At 48.7% G+C, this 22,419-nt stretch overlaps 1 protein-coding gene across 2 annotated transcripts in view; it reads right to left on the reverse strand.

The window, feature by feature from the left end:
- The window catches only part of KLHDC8B (kelch domain containing 8B), a 157,327-nt gene that overhangs the window by 114,211 nt on the left and 20,697 nt on the right, over positions 1-22,419 (reverse strand). The window lies entirely within an intron of this gene.

Below are 22,419 nucleotides of genomic sequence, written 5' to 3' on the forward strand. Positions count from 1 at the left end.
CGTCCATGGACGTCCTCCCAGAATCGCGCTCCCGCGCGCCCTCTGGGGCGCGCACACGGGAATGTCCGTGATCGCCGGGTCCTCCGAACGGTACAGTGTGAGAGAGGGGGGGGAGAGAACAGATGCAGCACGAGTGCTGTGGGCTGGATCTGTGACACATGCAGTCACAGATCCAGCCAGCCTTCCATCCCTGCTCAGCCATCCCATACCCATACTGTGCAATACACAATACCCATACTGTGCAATACCCCACAATACTCTGCAATACCCCACACTACTCTGAAATACCCCACACTACTCTGCAATACCCCACACTACTCTGCAATACCCCACAATACTCTGCAATACCCCACAATACCCTGCAACGTCGCCTATGGGGATTTTTAAGTAGCAAAGTTTGGCGCCATTCCACGAGCGTGTGCAATTTTGAAGGGTGACATGTTGGGTATCTATTTACTCGGCGTAATTTCATCTTTCACATTAATGCAAAAGAATGAAGAAAAAATACTAAATTTGCTAAATTTTATAATTTATAAACAAAAAAATCATTTTTTTTACAGAATTTTCTCTTTTTTTTTTCTCTTATAGCGCAAAAAATAAAAAACCCAACAGTGATTAAATACCACCAAAAGAAAGCTCTATTTGTGTGAAAAAAAGGACGAAAATTTCATTTGGGTACAGTGTTGTATGACTGAGTAATTGTCATTCAAATTGTGAGAGCACCGAAAGCTGAAAATTGGTCTGGTTATTAAGTGGGTTTACGTGCCCAGTGATCAAGTGGTTAAACAGAGCGGTGTGCCTCCTGCACACCGTTCTATTATTGTCAACCGTAGCTCGGCCACGCTACTGATATTGGTGCCTTCGCTCCCCATGCTGCAACACCGCTCCACGCTACTACTACTCCTTTAGCGCTGTTGCATCTACTGCAACACAGAGCCATTGCTGGGGACAACCTTGAGGCCTTCCTTACTGAACACCTTACACCACGGAATCCCTGCTTACTACACTGAAGCCTGCAGACGGATAAGTAGCTGTTGTGTCACTTGTAGTGCCATAGGAAGATCTGCTGCCATTGTCCCATCTAATACTATTACTTATTATACCTTGTGAATACCAAGATACTACTTGGGATATATTATTGTGTTAAGGACTGTTTGCGAAGTGGGGCACACTTGCGGCAATTGATGGGACAAACTGGCTGCAATTGATGGGGTACACCGGCAGCAATTGATGGGCACACTGGCAGCAATTGATGGGGCACAGTAACGGCAATTGATGGGGCACAGTAATGGCAGTTGATGGGGCACACTTGCGGCAATTGATGGGGCACACTGGCGGCAATTAATGGGGCACACTGGCGGCAATTGATGGGACACACTGGCGGCAATTGGTGGACACACTGGTGGCAATTGATCGGGCACACTGGCGGCAATTAATGGGGCACACTGGCAGCAATTGATGGGACACACGGCGGCAATTGGTGGACACACTGGTGGCAATTGGTGGACACACTGGCGGCAATTGGTGGACACACTGGTGGCATTTGATGGGGCACACTGGTGGCAATTGATGGGGCACACTTGGGGCAATTGATGGGGCACACTGGCGGCAATTGGTGGACACACTGGCGGCAATTGATGGGGCACACTGGTGGCATTTGATGGGGCACACTGGTGGCAATTGATGGGGCACACTGGGGGCAATTGATGGAACACACTGGCGGCAATTGGTGGACACACTGGCGGCAATTGATGGGGCACACTGGTGGCAATTGATGGGGCACACTGGTGGCAATTGATGGGGCACACTGGTGGCAATTGATGGAACACACTGGCGGCAATTGATGGGGCACACTGGTGGCAATTGATGGGGCACACTGGCGGCAATTGATGGGGCACACTGGCAGCAATTGATGGGTACAGTAGCTGCGTTTGATGACACAGTGGTGGCAATTTATGGGTACAGTGGCTGCACTTGATGGGCACAGTAGTTGCGCTTGATGGGCACAGTGGCTGCGCTTGGTGGGCACATTGGCTGCGCTTGACGTTTTTTTTTTCAGTTTGTTTGCGCCCCCCCTAAAACTTTTGAGCACCAGCTGCCACTGTTATCAACAATATGTTTTTTGATTCCTATTATATTTCTGCTAAAAAACCCTTGGGGGGAACCCTTCCATGACAGCGAATACTCTTTCCCTTTTATCCCATTGAGCAGCGACTACTACTGACATTCTCATTGTCAGCGGAACAGAAAAGTCAACCAATCTGCAAAGGATGATGGGAGTTCAATACAAACAAGAGTTATACCTAAATTCTGCACAGCAGAGTTTTATAATAACCAGAGCTTTTGCTGGCATATTTATAAAGACTTAATGGATCCCCCCCTGACTTTACATTGGATGGCCGAGGTTTTATGTATCCTCAAACGTGACATAAACAAATCTCCTGAATTCCAAACGTTTCATGTGCAAAGCTCCAGGCAAAGTCATCTCCTTCTCTGCGCCTGGTTTAGTAAAAAAAATTTAAGTGCCACCAATATATCATGTCTCTGTCCTTAAGCGTCATGTATAACCAGCACAAGGGACAGAAAACCCTTCCCTATTAGTTTCTGAGCCTCACTGCAACACTTACACTAAGTTGTTTTCATGGTGCATTATTTAGGTGACACAAGTCTCTCTGTTCCCGGAACTTGGTTTCTTAATAAATTATTTAATGTCTGAGACACTCCTCACTGACTGCCATCTTATCGCCTTCCCAGTCTTAGAATCGCTCCGGGGCTGGCACACCGGTGCTTGCACCTTTTTAGGAAGGATGCCGTGTACCTGAGGGCCGTCCCTTCAAGAGCTAACAGACGTTAAAGGTAAGCGGACAAGGTACTGGTTGCTGTTGATGTTAGGCAGTAAATGAAGGGGGGGTTCTACTTTCGTGAAGGCTCTTCTTGGGCAGTGCTGGGGTTGGGCAACAGGGTCTAAGGCTGTTGGAGGGTCGGGGCAGTGAGGCTGGTCAACTAGGTCTAGAGGTGCATTGCTGGGCACAGCAGGTCAGCACCATCGCCAGCGCCCCTGTGATTTATAGCAGCAGCCCTACCTGAGTGCATAAAAAAAAAATGTAAAACAGTATTTTATGGGAAAAGTGTTAATGATACTCGGCACATTGGAAAGCAAAATGCCACCATATGTCTTGTTAGAGTTCTTCTTAAAGGTGTTGATTTATACAATTGGATATACATCAATTTAGCTAGATTCACAAAGAGTTAAGCCGGCGTATCAGTAGATACGCCGTTGTAACTCTGAATTTGCGCCGTCGTACATTTAAGTGTATTCTCAAATTGAGATACACTTAAATCTAGCTAAGATACGACTACCTGCGCCGTCGTATTTTAGCTGTCTAGTTCCGCCGGCCGCTAGGGGCGTGAACGCTGATTTACACCTAGAATGCGTAAATCAGCGAGATACGCCTATTCACGAACGTACGCTTGCCCGTCGCAGTAAAGATACGCCGTTTACGTAAGGCGTTTTCAGGCGTAAAGTTATTCCACCAAAAAGCTGGCCTAGCCAATGTTAAGTATGGACGTCGGTCCCGCGTCGAATTTTTAAAATTTGGCGTCGTTTGCGTAAGTCGTCCGTGAATGGGGTTGGACGTAATTTACGTTCACGTCGAAACCAATAAGTCCTTGCGGCGTACTTTGGAGCAATGCACACTGGGATATGTCCACAGTTAAAAACGTCAATCACGTCGGGTCATGGTTTATTTACTTAAAACACGCCCACCTCTTCACAATTTGAATTAGGCGCGCTTACGCCGGCCCATTTACGCTACGCCGCCGTAACTTAGGAGGCAAGTGCTTTGTGAATACAGCACTTGCCTCTGTGACTTACAGCGGCGTAGCATATATGCGATACGCTACGCCTGCACAAAGTTAAGCCAGTCTTTCTGAATCTGGCTAATAGTCTGTAAAAGTAGAGCAAATCAAATGATTTGGAGTCCCTGGGAGGCTCCAGGTCTTTTTTTGGAATCTGAAGTTTTCTGTCCTGGAAATGTGGATTAGATTGATCCGCAGAGACTGACACAGATCAGGATTCCTGGCAAACATAATTTGTGAATTGTATGATTCTTCACAGGTGACAAATGTCTCCATACACACATTCAGCTGAATCGAAAACAAGCAATTTTTCAGAAAATAAGGAGACCGGGGACACAGATAGTGATACGCCTGACAGCATTTCTAAAGAAGGGGCCCCCAAACTTTTCAAACAACGAGCCAGTTTACCATCATAATGTTTGTACAAAGGATTGTGGTCAGTAAGTAACAAATGCCCCGGTGTCAATGGTCAGTGGGAGTGATAAATGCCCTGGTGTCCAGTAGCGGTGCGTCCATAAGGGGCGCACGGGCGCTGCCCCCTCTCTCCTGGCACCGCTCTATCACCATAGATAGATTCATGCATTGCATGAATCTATCTATGGTCACCGCTGACACCCCCTATTCAGATATCCGGCACCCCTATGGTCACCGCTGACACCCCCTATTCATGTGTCCGGCCCCTTTTTGGGTGCCGGGCACCTGAATTACAGCGGCGGGGGTGTTTTTTGGAAGAACCTGATTAGAGCTGTAGACTCTAATAGGCGCCCAAAAAGGTGAACAGCGGGGGCCATGCTGGGCGTTCGCTGTTCACTCAGCGTTGTGTTAGCGAAGCAAAGGAATTCGCTTTGCTAACACTGAACCTTCTCTCAGCCAATCAGATGCTCAGGTCTGTTACCTGTCACCATATTGGCTGAAACGTCAGGCGCTGTGAGTGGATGCCTGATAGAGAGGATGGAACAAGACATCGAGGAGCGTGCAGGACACCGCCGGTGACCCGCTGTGAGACAGGTAAGAGCCGGGCAATGCACACTGGCAGCATTTGACGGGGCACAGTAGCGGCAATTGATAGGCATACTGGCAGCATTTGATGGGGCACAGTAGCGGCAATTGATGGGCACGCTGGCAGCATTTGATGGGGCATGGTAGCGGCAATTGATGGGCACACTGGCAGCATTTGATGGGGCATAGTAGCAGCAATTGATGGGAACTCTGGCAGCAATTGATGGATACACTGGCAGCAATTAATGGGTACAGTAGCTGTGTTTGATGGCACAGTGGCGGCGCTTGATGGGCACAGTGGCTGCATTTGTATGGCACAGTGGCTGCGTTTGATGGGCACAGTGGCTGCGTTTGATGGCACAGTTGGATGCAATTGATGGGCACAGTGGCTGTGCTTGACGGGCACAGTAGCTGCGTTTGATGGGCACAGTGGCTGCATTTGATGGGCACAGTGGCTGCAATCGATGGGCACAGTAGCTGCATTTGATGGGCACAGTGGCTGCAATTGATGATTTTTTTTTTTCAGTTTGTATATGCCATTTGTATATGTTTATGTTCTTATGATGTGACGCTAAATGGAATGAACGCATTGGCAGTCTGCTGAGAGATTTCATCGTAAGGGTCAATAAAAAGCAGCCAATCAAAACACATCTTTCACCAAGTAGTAGAAATGTAGGCCCGGATTCACAAAGCACTTGCGCCGACGTATAACAAGATACGCCGACGTAAGTGCAAATGTGCGCCGTCGTATCTGTGCGCCGGACCCACAAACTAAGATGCGCCTAAAAATATGCTTCATCCCGCCGACGTAACTTGCCTACGCCGGCGTAGGGTGGGCGCACATTTACGCTGGACGCATGGTGGCGCTCCCATGGATTAGCCATTCAAATATGCAAATGAGTGAAATACGGCGATTCACGAACATACGTGCGGCTGACACAAAGCGTGTAAGTTGTACGTCCGGCGTAAAGTTATTCCCCATAAAGGAGGTGTAACCCAGCAGCACACATACAAAGGTCTGCACCAGGGAACACAAGCCGGCGTATTTTACGTTGGACGTGTCTGGCTGGGCGTAGGTTACGTTCACACCGTACGCAGTGATCCGGCGTATTTTAGGCAAGTGTTCCGACGTGGCTGTGAACATGCGCAGGGGGATGCGTCCACGTCTCGGCGCATGCGCAGTTTGTGATACGTATCTGTCTGGCGCTCGACCCATCATTTGCATGGGGTCACGGCTCATTTGCATGGCTCACGCCCACTTCCACCTACGCCGGTGACCTGCCGTGCTGGTTCCACCTATGGTATTTGTTCCCCGAGCGGTGCGCAGGCGTACTAGGAGCCGACGGAAACAGCCGAGCGGAACAGCTGTTCGTTAGTTGCAGATGCGCTCGCTCCCGATGACTTCTCATACACGCCGCCGATGCTAGGTAATGCACGCTGCCGCTCAGCAGGAAGGGGAGGAATGTGAGATTAAACATGTAATATTTTTTTGATTGATTGGCAGGTGGGCAGGAAGGGGAGCAATGTGACATTATTAACAGCTGACGATCAGCTGTTGCGTTCGGCTATTTCCGTAGGCTGCCCATAGCCTATTACTGCGCATGCGCAGTTGGGTGTGGAACCGGACGGTGGAACAAGCATGTTAAGTCACCGGCGTACGCCTTAGAAACCCAGCGCAGCGTTGGGAGCACTGGCTTGGTGAATTCCATGCTTGCCTCTCTGCGCTGCGTTGGCGTGGCGTATATTGTTTGCGCTACGGCGGCGTAATGTGCGCCCGTTCTCTGTGAATCCGGGCCGTAGTTGGTTCTTTTGAGTTGGGTCAACTCAGTTCTTGGCCCGGCCATCCAATATCTGGCCCGTAGTAAAACAGACACAGTGTTGAGTGTGAGTTTGAAGTCTAGTTGGTGTAACTGCTTTGAGGAAAAGACGCCAAGCCCAGCGCTGGAGGTACGGCACCTATATAAATCATGGATAATTGGCCCGTTGTAAGGATTTTCCATCTCATTTGTCTCCGGCAACTCCAAATTAGGAGCTCTAACAGCTTAAAAGCCCACAGATATATTATTTACAAGAGCCGTCCATGAAATATAAATGAGGAATTAGAGATCTCACAGCCCCCACCAGTCCCATTCTTTTAGTAAACAGCTGGAGAGACGTTTGGCCTTTAAAAAAAAAAAATAAGAAAAAAAAAACGTCGGAAATATTTTTGCGTGGCTCATATTGTTCCCGTCAGTCTCCTGGAAGATGCAGACTGCTGCTGTAAATTGGCGCGTATCGCTAGATAAATTGGCAAAAGGATCATTTCACTCCCATTATGTTGTCTTCTAAAGTGCTCCCCTATCGTGAAGGATTTAAAATCCCGAGCTAATAAATAAATATGCTTTGCCTTTTCACTGCTCCAGTTTATTACTGATCTATGTTTCCTTTCCTATCCCCCACTGTTGTGCTTTGCGCTTGCCGCTGGCGCTTTATAATATATATATATATTTATATATAGTATATCATTTTATTTCACTTTTGGGAGGAGGCACCATATGGGATTACTAGATCTCTTGGAGACTCTGGGCTGGATTCAGATAGAATGGTCTATCTATGTGGCGGCGTAACGTATCTCAGATGCGTTACGCCGCCGTAAATTTGGGCGCAAGTTCCATATTCAGAAAGAACTTGCGCCCTTAGTTACGGCGGCGTAACGTATTTTGGTCCGGCGTAAGCCCGCCTAATTCAAATGGGGATGATGTGGGCGTGTTTTATGTATATTAACTGTGACTCTGCGTATTTGACGTATTTTACGAACGGCGCATGCGCCGTCCGTCGAATCTCCCAGTGTGCATTGCTTCAAACTACGCCGCAAGGACGTATTGGTTTCGACGTGAACGTAAATGACGTCCAGCCCTATTCACGAACGACTTACGCAAACAACGTAAAATTTTCAAAACTCGGCGCGGGAACGACGTCCATACTTAACATTAGCCACGCCTCATATAGCAGGGGTAACTATACGCCGAAAAAAGCCTAACGTAAACGACGTAAAAAAATGCGTCGGCCGGACTTGCGTTTCTGAATCGGCGTATATACCTAATTAGCATATTCCTCGCGGAAATATACGGAAGCGCCACCTAGCGGCCAGCGTAAATATGCAGCCTAAGATACGACGGTGAAAGACACTTACGCCGGTCGGATCTTAGGGAAATCTATGCGTAACTGATTCTATGAATCCGGCGCATAGATACGACGCCTCATACTCAGAGATACGACGGCGTATCAGGAGATACACCGTCGTATGTCGTATCTGAATCCGGCCCTCTAATGGCAAAGTTTCCTTACAGATTTATATCTCTCTGCCACCCCCATTCCTGCGAACCCAACCCCCCCCCCCAAAATTGCATGCTTTCCTGCAACGCCCAAAAAGGTGCCACCCTTTTGCAGACAGGCGGCAGTGCAGTTAATTCTTAAAGCGGAGGTCCACCCAAAAATGGAACTTCCGCTTTTCGGAAACCCTCCCCCCCCTCCGGTGTCACATTTAGCACCTTTCAGGGGGCAGGGGGGAGCAGATACCTGTGTAATCCAGGTATTTTGCTCCCACTTCTGGGCATAGATACCCGAGCCACCCGCGGGTATCTTCCTTCGTCTACGTATCGGCCTAAACTGAGAAAAAAAAAAACTTTTTAAAAAAAATTGGTGATATTTATTTTATCGAAAAGTACAAAATATTGTGGGCCAGATTCTCAAACGAGATACGACGGCGTATCTCCAGATACGCCGTCGTATTTCTGAGTTGCGCGGTCGTATCTATGCGCCTGATTCTTAGAATCAGTTACGCATTGATTTGCCGTAGATCCAACTGGCGTAACTGTGTTACACCGTCGTATCGTAACTGCATATTTACGCTGGCCGCTAGGTGGCGCTTCCGTAGAATTCCGCGTTGAGTATGCAAATTAGCTAGATACGTGAATTCACGAACGTACGCCCGGCCGACGCAGTACATTTACGCCATTTACGTTAGGCTTTTCCCGGCGTATAGTTACCCCTGCTATATGGTGGCGTAAGTGCGGCGTACCAATGTTAAGTATGGCTGTCGTTCCCGCGATGAAATTTGAAAATATTACGTCGTTTGCGTAACTCGTCCGTGAATTGGGCTGGACGTAATTTACGTTCACGTCAAAACCAATACATCCTTGCAGCGTATTAGGAGCAATGCACACTGGGAGATTTCCACGGACGTCAATCACGTCGGGTCACACAACATTTACATAAAACACGCCCCTCTGTTCCAAATTTGAATTAGGCGGATTTACACCGGTCGATTTACGCTACGCCGCCGCAACTTACGGAGCAAGTGCTTTGAGAATACAGCACATGCCTGTCTAAGTTGCGGAGGCGTAACGTAAATCGGATACGTTACGCCGCCGCAAAGATACGCAATTCTACGAGAATCTGGCCCTGTGTTTTTTTCAAAATTGTTGCTCTATTTTTGTTTATAGCGCAAAAAATAAAAACCACAGAGGTGATCAAATACCACCAAAATAAAGCTCTGTTTGTGGGGGGAAAAAAAATTGTTTGGGTACAACGTCGCACGACCGCGCAATTGTCAGATAAAGCGCAGAATCGCAAAAAATGGACCGGTCATTGGGCAGCCAAATCTTCCGGGGCTGAAGTAGTTAATGATAATAGTAAACAGGACAAATAGAGTGGGTGAAAGACAGCAATAAAAACTGACGGGGGTTCTAATCCCTCTCCACACCAATCCAAAACCCCCCAAAAAGTTTTGCCTTTAGTAATACTTTAACGTACGGCGCGGCGGCTCGTGTACAAAAAAAAAACAGCCGCCTCCATCTATGATCCTTCCCGCCGGCTTAATCACAGGGTTTAAAATTGCAGTCTGATAGAAGCAATGACCCCGAGGCGAGCCGTCTGCGAGTTACACGACAGCGCAGTCTGCCTCCGAGAGACCCCCACAGCGACGGCGGCTTGATAAGAATCCGTCTCCTCTCCTTCTGACGTTTCTTCAAACTCCAAAAAAAAGAATAATGGCGTGCGTCTGGGAGAATAATGGAAATGCGCCTTGGAGAATAATTGCGTGCGTCTCAGAAAAGAATGGCGTGCGTTTTGAAGGGGGGAAAGCGACAATTATCTCCGCGGGCCTAATTTTTTTTTTCAGGCTCTACCTGAACTCTCACTTTTGCGCTCATTAAAAATCTTCCAGTGCGTCGGCAAAAGAGCAAATTAAAAGGAAGGTGGCGGAGCCAAGTGGGTCTTGGCCTCTCGTTTATTTCAGTAGGAAGATTTTTATTTTTTATTTTAAATGCCACCCGGGTCTGCCAAACGCTTCCTGGCATTAAATCAAAGGAGACCGGCTTTAGGTAATCAATTAAGAGAAAATAAAATGCATGGGATGATTTTAGTTGTAAAGAGGATTAGAGAGCGGCTGCCGGCTGGATTTAAGGTTCGCAGCTCCTGATGTTAGTACCGTCGCTGGCGCTGAGTCAATTTTTTCGGGCGTTCTGCTTTCGAATGACTGCTGAGGTGTTACACCCGACTCCAATCTTCTTCTAGCTTTTAAGATTTTTGTTCCTTTTTGCACTTAAATCCCTCTGACATCCGGCCTTCCCTTCAGTTTTATAGGCTCTACCAGTCTATAGATTCATTAGGATGGATCACCACTGATCTATAAGGAGACTCCAATGGGAGAAACGGATCTATGGGGTGTCAGGTCACCCCGTAGCCAGGTGACAAGTGCACCCCGTTGGGGTCAGGGATGCACCTCAGGGTAGCGACTGCTGCAATCAGAGAGGAAGCGTGAACCCAAGATTCCCCCAGGGCGCGGAGTCTAAGACCCAGCTTTGTGTTCACCAGAGTCTCTAGTGGTGAGGATGGCCTTCACCGCAGCTGGATCCAGGTCGTGACCCCTGGGATTCCTTAGGTCACACTCCGCAGAGAGATAGGGGAAGCAGCAGGTTAAAACGCCAGCGAATAGTAAATAATGGAAGTCCTTTTTTTGACTTTTTAAAATATATACATTTTTTTATTTTCTCTTATTTTGTTCCCATCTTCTGGCCACCTCTGGACATTTGTTTTTAAATAGTTTTTCTACAAAAAAAAAAATATTCTTAATTTTTAAATTTGAGAAACAGAAATAGTGTGGGAAAAAAAAGATCTGGAGAAGACGTCTTTAAAATCTGCAGTTGTCATTTTTCTAATATCCAGGGATAAAAACCGCCAGAAAACATACTTAGCTGATTTATCTTTTTTTTAATGACATGTTTTTCCCTTTCTTTTCTATTATTAAACATATCCATTTTCACCAGTTGAAAAAAAAAAAAAACGTAAAAATCTGGCAAATTTTATTTCTGGTAATAAACTGTTCAATGCTTTATAAATAAGTAATGAGCAAATATAGAAAGACGTTTTAACACTGTGTAACATGGATAAGAACTATTTTTCATTAAAGTGGAACTCCAGCCAGGGAGACTTCCACCCGCTCATTTGAGGGAGGCGAGAGGAAACCAGCCTGGCGGGGGAACGGGCAGCACTATAAATGCGATTGGCTTGGCATATCAAGCGATGTCCTGATAAAAACAGCAGCTATGCCTCAGGCTACGGGTGGTGGAAGCCAACGCTTAAGAAGCTTGATTGCAGAACACAAGCTTTATTAGGAAACCAGAGGAGGCCAAAACGTTTCAAAAACTTGTTGGCATCCTCTGGCTTTTTAATACATCGGTGTGACTTCCACCATCTGTAACCACAGAGGCGTAACTAACCACTCTTCTCACAGAGACAAACACTTGGCATTCCCACGCCTTAAAGAGACTTTTCCTCGAACATACAGAAAACGAGCTCAGCTTCGTCCAATGAAGGGGTTAAGTGTGTCCTAGGGAGTGATTCTAACCATGTGGGGGCTGGGCTACCTGTGACACGACACTGATCACTGATCCCGATGACAGGGAGCAGACGATCACTGTCCTGTCACTAGGCAGAACAGGAAAATGCCTTGTTTACACAGGCATCTCTCTGTTCTGTCTCTCCGTGACACGATTGCGGGACACCAGTGGACATCGTGTTCATGGGTCCCGCACAGGGGCGGATCCAGGGGGCAACGGTGCAATTGCCCCCTCCAAGAATGCGGGTGGGCATCACTGGGGTGAAAGAGCCGGCGGGCGGCTTCACGAGTGAGAGAGACGGAAGGTGGCTCCACGAGTGACAGAGCCGGCTGGAGGCCCCCGCGAGTGAGAGAGCCGGAGGCGGCTTCACGAGTGACAGAGTCGGCGGGCTGGGCGGCTCAGTTGGTGAGCAGTGCGGCTCGGTGATGGTGTGTAAGACTGAGCGGGCTGCTGGCCAATCAGGAAGCTGGCGGGCGGGGGAGCAGAGGTCTCACTGCCTGGCGCCTGCCCTGCATCCCTGCAGGTCTGCCCTCACTGTGCACTGTGTGCAGGCAGCTGCGGCAGCAGAGAGATTACAACATCTTTCTGCTGCCTGACTCTGGGACACAGCAAGAGACCACCTTAGCAGGCAATTGACAATCCGCAACGTGTGGCATGGAACATTGCAAGTGACAATCCGCAATGTGTGGCATGGGACGTGGCAAGTGATAATCCGCAATGTGTGGCATGGAACGTGGCAAGTGACAATCCGCAATGTGTGGCATTAGAAGTGGCAAGTGACAATCTGCAACGTGTGGCATGGAACATTGCAAGTGACAATCTGCAACGTGTGGCATGGGACGTGGCAAGTGACAATCTGCATCTGGTGAAAGGTGACATGGCAAGTGACAATCTGCATCTGGTGACGTGGCAAGTGGCAATCTGCATCTGGTGGCAGGTTACAATCTGCATCTGGTGGCAGGTGACATGGCAAGTGACAATCTGCATCTGGTGGCAGGTAACAGACTCATGGCTCCCACTGATTCTGCATTATGGTGAGTTGAACTATTTAATTTCTTATAACAATGTAATAATAGAAATAATGCGCTTCAATCATCCTGACACCATAACAACCATGGTACCGGGATGATTGAAGCGCCAACACCAACCATTGCCCTGATAAATTTACCCCAAAAAAACATATTTTCTGGCAGTGTCCCTCCACAAGACTCTGGATATGCCCCCCCGTCCCGCGAGGACAGTCACGGAGCTCGCTGCGGGCACGCGCGCGACCGCTAGGCGGCAGATTCAAAGCAATGTACAGGTACGTTGCTTTGTCTGCCTGTGCCATTCTGCCGACGTATATAGTCGTGCGGCAGTCGGCAAGCGGTTAAATAGGCCTCAAATACTATATTCCCAGTGCACACATTCCTTTAAAAATGGCTGTATTCAAGAATGGGTGCTGAAGCGAACCCCGGCTGGAACCGTGTATAGTCAAAGGAAGTAATGTCACCAGCACACCAGGATCTCTAAAAATGGGTCCAAAACTTTAACCAGCAATCACATAATTACAGCAGAAAGTGACGTTTCGGAGCCACACAGGACCCCTTCATCCCATTCCTGATGAAGGGGTCCTGCGTGGCTCTGAAATGTCGCTTTCTGTTGTAATCATGTGATCAGGGCCGGCCTTTGGGGTGTGCGAGCTGTGAGGCCGCACAGGGCGCCATGGGCAACAGGGGCGCCATGCGGCCATCGCAGCTTGCAGAATGTGAGTCGCAGTCAGTTACTCACATGATCATCACAGGAGTCCGACTCCTATGAGTCACAGCAGCAGGGGCTGCCAGGTCTCGCTGCGCGCTGCCAGGCCCCCCAGCCCTGGGACTGGGTGAAGAGCAATGCATTGGTTGCGGCACCTGAAAAAAATGGCTGCTGCCGGCCCCGATAGGCACACTGCGCATGCGCCGCCGCTGCACGGGAAAAAACGCTTGGCTATTCTCGGGCAGACGGCGCATGCGCCGTAGCGTCTATGCGCCGGGCGGCGCCATTTTTAAATGCAAAGCCGCACCGTCCACCGGAAGGTAAGTCAGTTTAGGTGACCAGGGGGCAAGGGGTGAAGATGGGGGGCGCCACAGGATTAGCTTGCACAGGGCGCCTGAACACCTAAGGCCGGCCCTGCATGTGATCGCTGATTAAAGTTTAGGACCCATTTTTGGAGATCCTGGTGTGCAGTGCCGATCCTGACCTCCCTGGGGCCCTAAGCAAAATGACATGGCACATTAAAAATGAGAAGCGGGGGGCGCTGACAACATTGACATGTCACATTAAAGAAAGTTGAGAAGCCCTGCTGGTGTGCCACCATTAGGATTAGGCCCCTTACACAGATTCAGTTCAGGCATGGGCCCCCTGGAGCAGAGAATCGGGGGGTGCTGCCGCCGCAAATTGAGAAGCAGGGGGGAGTGTTGCGAGTAGTTGTTGAGAAGCGGGGGGGTAGTGTCGCAAGTTGAGAAGCGGGGGGGGTAGTGTTTGCAACTGTTTGCAAGTTGAAAAGCGAGGGGGGCCCCCGTGAATTAAGAAGCTGGGGGGGGTGCTGCCGCTGCGAATTAAGCTTGGGGGGGCTTTGGGTGCTGACGAACAAATATTTTTTTTTAAAAAGGGGGATGCCATCCGGGGCCCTAGGGACCCTTAGAGGTCTGGGAGGGCTTTGGGTGCTGACGAAAAAAATAAAATAAAATAAAAAAAGGGGATGCCATCCCGGCCCCTTAGAGGTTGGGGAGACTTTGGGTGCTGAAGGAAAAAAAAAAGGGGGGGATGCCATCTGGGCCCCTGGGGACCACCAGGCCCCTTACAGGTGTACTGCCTGTACCCCCCTGATGGCGGCCCTGGCTGGTGACATTTAAATAGGCCTGTCTGTGAGAAGGGACGGGTTGAACAGGCTCAGACACACATTAAAGTGATATGAAGCTCCAGCGAGCCAAGTGGAACCCAAAACCAGTTCCATCATCCTTCTCAAATACCCGACTTAGACTCTTCCTCCCGGCTTTTAGCCAGGTTCCCGCAGGTACTTAAAACTTTATCAAGCAGAACCGGTTCTGATGTCACCGCCACTTTCATACCATGTTATCAGCCCTCCGATCCTGTGGGCTGCGCAGCCAATCAGAAAAGAGCTTTGTCATTTTGCCACAAATTCTAGGCTTAATCCGGCTCTCTGATTGTAGGATTGGAAATATTCCCGCAGCACCTAAGGAATGCAGGGAGCCTAGCCTGCATTTATTTTACATTGATATTTTTCTTTTACTTACATCCAAGAATAAAGAAGGACGGCGAGGTATTATGGTGATATAAAGGAACAGAAAATCTGACCTAATAAAATGTGCAGCCAGCTGGAAACGCGACAAGGAGGAACTGCCAGCGCAAAATCCACGACTTACAGAACCGCCGCGGTGCCGAAAACCAGCGGCTGGATCAACCTGACAGCTTGCTTATCTGCGCGCCAGAGTCCCCAGAGATCGGCCGGTGGTCACCGCGCCCTCATTGTCCATGGATGATCCCAATTAATAATGCAGACACCTTCTATTTATACATCGGGGCGACCACACAGCGCTCTCTATTGATCCATTGTAAAGGGCCTGTGTTGTGTCCTGACACCGATGTAGTGGCTGACACCGGAGACCGCTGGCAGCAACTCGCCACAGACTTGTCGGGACCTCTGGAGAAATAACAAAAAAGGGATGTGGTGGCTGCATTTGTTTTCTTTTCTTTGGCTTTTTCCCCTCTGCTTTTACCTTGCAACACACCTCCTCTATTGGATAGCCCCCCAACTCTGGAGGAAGGAGAACAGGGGGCACAACAGACAGCAGCATTGTCAGTCTGGGGGCGGAGGGGAGTATTAAATGTAGACATGTGCACTGCCAGAAAAAATGTGTTTGTTTTCATTTTAGTTTCATTCGTTTTTGTTATTTCTTTTTATTTTTTTCAGGTCATTTGTTATGATTGCAATTTGTAAATTCGTAAATTCAAAAATTCATAAATTAGAAAATGTAAAAGATTTTTGCATTTTCGGGTTTTCGAATTTACGAATATTTGAATTTACAAACATTCAGAAAAATTTGTCAAACTGGTTTTCGAATTAACTAATTTGTCTAAATTCGTAAAAAAAAAAAACGAATTCGGAAAAAAAAGAAATGCACATGTCTAATTAAGCCCCCTTTCACACTTGTACGACTTCAAAGTCGCACGATTTTACCGCGATTTCGCGGCCGCGATTTCAATGAATGCCTGTGTAAGTGGCATCAAAATCGGACCAAAGTAGTGCAAGGACTACTTTGAAGTCGGCACAACTTAAAGTCGTGCCAGTATGAATGGTAGTCATTGAAAATAATGGAGAATGACTTGTCATACGATTTTGCAGTCCAAAATCGTGAGACAAGTCGTATAAGTGTGAAAGGGGACTAAATGTATTAGCAGATCCAAAGTGATTGTAAAGCCTTAAAGTCATACTAAAGTCTCTTTTTTTCTGTTTACCTCCTCTGTGCAGTTGGTTTTGCTCAGAGCAGCCCAGATCCTCCTCTTCTCGGGTCCCTCTTCTGCGCTCCTGGCTCCTCCCTCCTGACAAATGCCCCCCACAGCAAGCAGCTTGCTATGGGGGGCACCCGAGCCACAGCTCCCTGTGTCCGTTCAGACACGGAGCCACAGCTAGGCCCAGGACCGGCCTTAGGTGTTCAGGAGCCCTGTGCGAGCTAATTCTGTGGCGCCCCCCCATCTTCACCCCTCGCCCCCTGGTCACCTAAACATACACAAAGAGGAAAAAAATATTTGTAACAAATAATTTGTTTTAATTTAACTTTACATTACACAGCACCCTGCACCTCTGGACCCCTTTACATTACACAGAACCCTGGACCCCTTTACATTACACAGAACCCTGCAGCTCTGGACCCCCTGCATGTTACACAGAACCCCCTTCAGTGCAGACCCCCCTTCAGTGTATCCACCCCTTCAATGCAGACCCCCCCGTTCAGTGCAGACCCCCCTTCAGTGTAGCCCCCCTTCAGAGTAGCCCCCCCTCCATTCAGTGTTGCCGCCCCCCTCATTCAGTGCAGCCGCCCCTTCAGTGCAGCCCCCCCGTTCAGTGTAGCCCCCCTCGTTCAGTGCAGCCCCCCCTTCAGTGTAGCCCCCTCGTTCAGTGTAGCCCACCCCCTGTTCAGTGCAGCCCCCCTTCAGTACCTCAGATCAACGCGGCGGCACATGCACAGCAGGTGCCCTCCCCCTGTTTACACATAAAAAGAGAGGAGGGGGAGGCAGCTTCACTCGGCTGTGCCTGTGTGACATCCGGGATCACACAGACAGGCAGCACGTGGCCACAAGAGGAGGGGATGGTAGGTGCAGCGGTGTCACCCTGCACACCCCGCACACCAACTCCCCCTCGCCACTGTAGCTAGCTCGCCTCTCCCTGCCTGTGCCAGTGTGCCACTGCCTAAACCCGCGGCGCTGCCACCGCGGGTGTAATACAATCGCGGAGGGGGTGCCGGTCTGCCACCCCCCCAGTGTGTGGTACCCGGGGGCGGCTCGCCCCCCCCAGTACACCTCTGAATGGCGGCACGGCGCCCCTGTTGCCCATGGCACCCTGTGCGGCCGCACAGCTCGCACAACCCAAAGGCCGGCCCTGGCTATGCCCCTGTCCCCTCTCTCTCTCCTCATTAGCTCACCGACTTTGATTGACAGCAGCGGGAGTCAATGGCACCACGCTGCTATCTCAGCCAATGAGGAGAGGAGTCCCGGGCATTGTCTCTCCTGCAACATTGCTGGATGAAGACGGGGCTCAGGTAAGTATTAGGGGGGCTGCTGCACACAGAAGGCTTTTTATCTTAATGCATAGAACGCAGTGGCCCGGTCTTTGGGCAGCCGAATCCTCCGGGGCGGAAGTAGGTAAACTCAGTACACAACATTCTACAGCCAATGCAAAAAGTAAGAAATCTATTTTCTAGTTTCTTGATGAAAACGAATGTTCCATAAATAGGAGAGCTGCGGTAGGAAATAAAGCTTAGTTCAGGCAATGGTATCGCGGATTCTGGACAGCATGCTACCTGCTAAAACAGCTGCTCCCAACCTCTTTTAACATAAAGGAACCCATGAAATAGCTTTCAGATCTCAGGGAACCCCTGCTAATAATTCTATCTACACCTTGGGCTACATTAGTGTGAACAGTGTGTTGTAGATATAAGAATAAAGAAAGGAACGTGGCGTACTCCTCATATTAGACAGCCAAGGCTGCTCTGTACCACACTATCGTTTTCAGTAATAACACTGATTGCAACAAATGATAATTGTAGTGTTTGCTCACAATGGTAATCAGTAGATTAGTGGCCCCTTGACTGATGGTCAATGAGAGAAGGGTCCTTACACTGGTAGTCAGTGTGAGAAGGGACTCTTAGATTGGTTGTCAATGGCCCCTTACACTGGTAGTCAGTGGGAGAAGGGCCCTTTAAACTGGTGGTAAGTGGAAGAAAAGCCTTCTGGATTGGTGGTCAATGGGAGAAGGTCATCCCCCACCCTTACACTAGTGGGGACTTGGAGAAGGGCCTCTTAGATTGATGGTCAATGGGTGAAGAGCCTTCTAAATTTGTGGTCAATGGGAGAAGCTCTCCCCCTTGCCCTGGTGGTCAGTGGGAGGTAGGCCTCCAAAATTGGTGGTCAGTGGGAGAAGAGCCTCCTAGATTGGTGGTCAATATAAGAAGCACCCCCCTCCCCCACTTTCACTGGTGGTGACAGGAAGATAGGCCTCTCAGATTGATGGTCATTGGGGAAAATAAAAGAGCCTCCTATATTGATGGTCAATGAGAGAAGGGCCCCTTACATTGGTGGTGAGTGTGAGAAGGGACTCTTAGATTGGTTGTCAATGGCCCCTTACACTGGTAGTAACTTGGAGAAGGGCTCCTTAAACTGGTGGTAAGTGGTGGTTAGCCTCCTTGATTGGTGGTCAATGGGAGAAGCCCCCCCACTTACATTAGTGATGACTTGGAGAAAGGCCTCCTAGATTGATGGTCAATGGGTGAAGAGCCTTGTAAATTAGTGGTCAATGGGAGAAGCTCTAATGCTTACCCTGGTGGTCAGTGGGAGGTGGACCTCTTAAATTGGTGGTCAGTGGGAGACAAGCCTCCTAGATTGGAGTTCAATGTAAGAAGCAGCCCCCCCCCCCCGCGTTCACTGGTGGTCAGTGGGAGATAGGCCTCTCAGATTGATGGTCATTGGGAAAAGAGCCTCCTAGATTGGTGGTCAATGGGAGAAGGTCCACACCTTACACAAGTAGTGGGTGGGAGAAGGGCCACTAAAATGAATGTTCAATAGACTAAAAGCCTTTAAAATTCAAATTGGTGGTCAGTGGGAGAAGCGCCTCCTAGATTGGTGGTCAATATAAGAAGCACCCCCCCCTTTCACTGGTGGTCAGTGGGAGATGGTAATCTCAGATTGATGGTCATTGGGGGAAGAAAGAGCCTCCTGGATTGGTGGTCAATGGGAGAAGGTTCACACCTTACACTGGTGGTGAGTGGGAGAAGGGCCACTTGAATTTTCAATAGTCTAAAAGCCTTTCAAATTGGTGGTCAGTTGGAGAAGCCCACATACCCTACAACCTACAAAGCCATCCACAACTCTGCCCCCAGCTACATCACTGACCTAATCTCTAAATACCAACCTAATCGTTCTCTTCGCTCTTCTCAAGACCTCCTACTCTCTAGCTCTCTCATCACCTGCTCCCATGCTCGTCTCCAGGACTTCTCCAGAGCCTGTCCAAGCCTATGGAACTCCTTACCCCAATCTATCCGCCTATCTCCTTCTCTATTAGCTTTTAGAGGATCCCTGAAAACCCTCCTCTTCAGAGAAGACTATCCTACCCACACCTAACAACTGTATTTGCATTTGAGTCCATCTGATCATCTCCCACAGCTACTACCCTTTGTTCCACTTGACCCTCCCTTCTAGATTGTAAGCTCTAACGAGCAGGGCCCTCTGATCCCTCCTGTATTGAATTGTATTGTGACTGTACTGTCTTCCCTGATGTAAAGCGCTGCGCAAACTGTTGGCGCTATATAAATCCTGTATAATAATAATAATAATAATAATACCCCCCCCCCCCCACACTTACACTGTTGGTAGATTGGTGGTTAATATGAGAAGACTCTCCCCCTTCCACTGATGATCAGAGGGAGATAGGACTATTAGATTGATGGTCATTGGGAAATGATCCTCCTAGATTGGTGACCAATGGGAGAAGGTTACCTATCCCCCCACCCACCCCCACACTGGTGGTCAGTGGATGAAGGCCCTCTTAGATTGATGGTCAACTAGAGAAGGGCCTCTTACACTGGTGGTCAATGGGGGAAGGACCTATTAGATTGGTGGTCAATGGGAAAAGGTCCCCTTACACTGGTGTTAAGTAGGAGAGAAAGCCTCCTGGATTGGTGGTCAATAAGAGTCCCCCCCCCACCCTTACACTGTTGGTGAGCTGTTTTAATTGCAAAGAGATTTGTTTTTCTTACCATCTAATTCTGAGTTTTAAAAAGCTCTGCCACACAGTTCTGTCTCAAAGTTTTGGTTGCCTAATTTTTTACCTTCTGCAGTTTCACTTTCACTTACCAGTCTTCTTACCACAACTTCACCCCCTTGACTGACCATTTAAAGGAGAAGCAGCAGACCAATGAGCTAATTTCAGTGCCCACACTTGATTCGCTTCTTGTGCTTCTTTTCCCTCCCCCCTATCTGAGCTCTGCTGTACAGTAGACGGCAGGAGGTTAATACAAGGCATTTAAAAAAAAACAAAATAAACCTTTAATAATGTATTAATGAATACAGAGCTGAACTAATTTGCACCTTTTATCCATCCTGGAGTTCGGCTTCAGATGTTTGATGTAGTGGATTGGCTCTGAATAAGAAGAGATTCAGGTGATAATTTCACAAACTGTCAGATTAAAAGCCTCGTCCCCTGTGTTCTGACGGCTTCAAGCGCACCTACAGTTCTCCGGGCTCTTTATCGTGTAGTATTGATGCCCTTATTATCTGTTAATCAGGAAAACCTCAAAGGCCTCGTAGCTTTGAGAAAGAGCGCGCCTGCATGGGTCTGCGGTGTACAATACAGGACTGAAGCTGGATCTCAGTAAATGCCGTACCTCATATATAGCAGATGGGTAACGCTAGGTTCACATTTATGCGATGTGGGAGTATGCGCAAGATGACATGCGTTCCTACAATGCACGAAAAAATGTGCAATCTTTCTGCAGGCACGTGGCAGGGCCATCAATTCTTAATGGCACCTCAACATTTTTTTTCTTTGGAAGAGCCGTAGGCTCTAATAGGTGTCCAAAATGGTAAACAGCGGGCGCCATGCTGTGAGTTCACTGTTTACTCAGTGTTGTGTTAGGAAAGCGAATAAATCTGTTACCTGTCACCTGATTGGCTGAAACAACAGGCGCTGTGATTGGACGCCTGATAGAGAGGATGTGAGAAGACATCGACGAGCGTGGACGTGGAGGACGCCACCGTGACCCGCTGCAAGACAGGGCAGCATTTGATGGGTCACAGTAGCGGCAACTGATGGGGCACAGTAGCAGCAACTGATGAGGCACAGTAGCGGCAACTGATGGGGCACAGTAGCGGCAACTGATGAGGCACAGTAGCGGCAATTGATGGGGCACAGTAGCGGCAACTGATGGGGCACAGTAGCGCCAATTGATAGGGCACAGTAGCGCCAATTGATAGGGCACAGTAGCGCCAATTGATGGGCACACTGGCAGCAATTGATAGGGGACAGTGGCAGCAATTGATGGGCACACTGGCAGCAATTGATGGGGCACAGTAGGGGCAATTGATGGGCACACTGGCAGCAATTGATGGAACACAGTGGCAGCAATTGATGGGCACAGTAGCGGCAATTGATGGGCACAGTGGCAGCAATTGATGGGCACACTGGCAGCAATTGATGGGTATAGTAGCTGCGTTTGATGGCCTAGTGGCGGCAATTTATGGGTATAGTGGCTGCTTTTGATTGCACAGTGGCTGCCGTGATGGGCACAGTGGCTGCGTTTGAGGTGAAAGGTGAAATCTTCCAATAGAGACACCCATGCCAGGGACAGCAATCTACAGGAGAGTTCCCTTCATTTAGGAGATTTCCTCTCCTGTAGTATCATTGGGACAGAAAGTGAAGCAGATTTTTACAGAAACACTTCAATAAAAACCAAAAATAAGATTTCCATGTTTTTTTATTATGTGATGTCATTTAACGCTCAGAAAACATACAGGAGCTTCTGTGGGGCACGATTACACGTTTTGGGCTTCAATAGGAGCTCAACGTGGGATTTCAAGCCCAACAACCGTCTCCTCCTTCTAGTTAGTAACTTTTCATTGGCTAAACCAAAAACACTCAAGCCTGAATATAGGCAAAAAAAACATGGGCCAGATTCAGATACCTTTAGGCGGGCGTAGCGTATCTCCTATACGCTACGCCGCCGTAACTTTGACAGGCAAGTCCCGTATTCAGAAGCAATTTACGCCCGAAGTTACGGCGGCGTAGCGTATACGGGCGGGCGTAAGCCCGCCTTATTCAAAACTGGCAGGTAGGGGGCTTGTTGTATGCTAACTAATCGCGACCCCACGTCTTTGACGTTTTTTACGAACGGCGCATGTGAAAGTAACCCAGTAACCCAGTGCGCAT

Source organism: Rana temporaria, chromosome 7 (genome assembly GCF_905171775.1).
Source record: "Rana temporaria chromosome 7, aRanTem1.1, whole genome shotgun sequence".
Taxonomy (NCBI): Eukaryota; Metazoa; Chordata; class Amphibia; order Anura; family Ranidae; genus Rana; species Rana temporaria.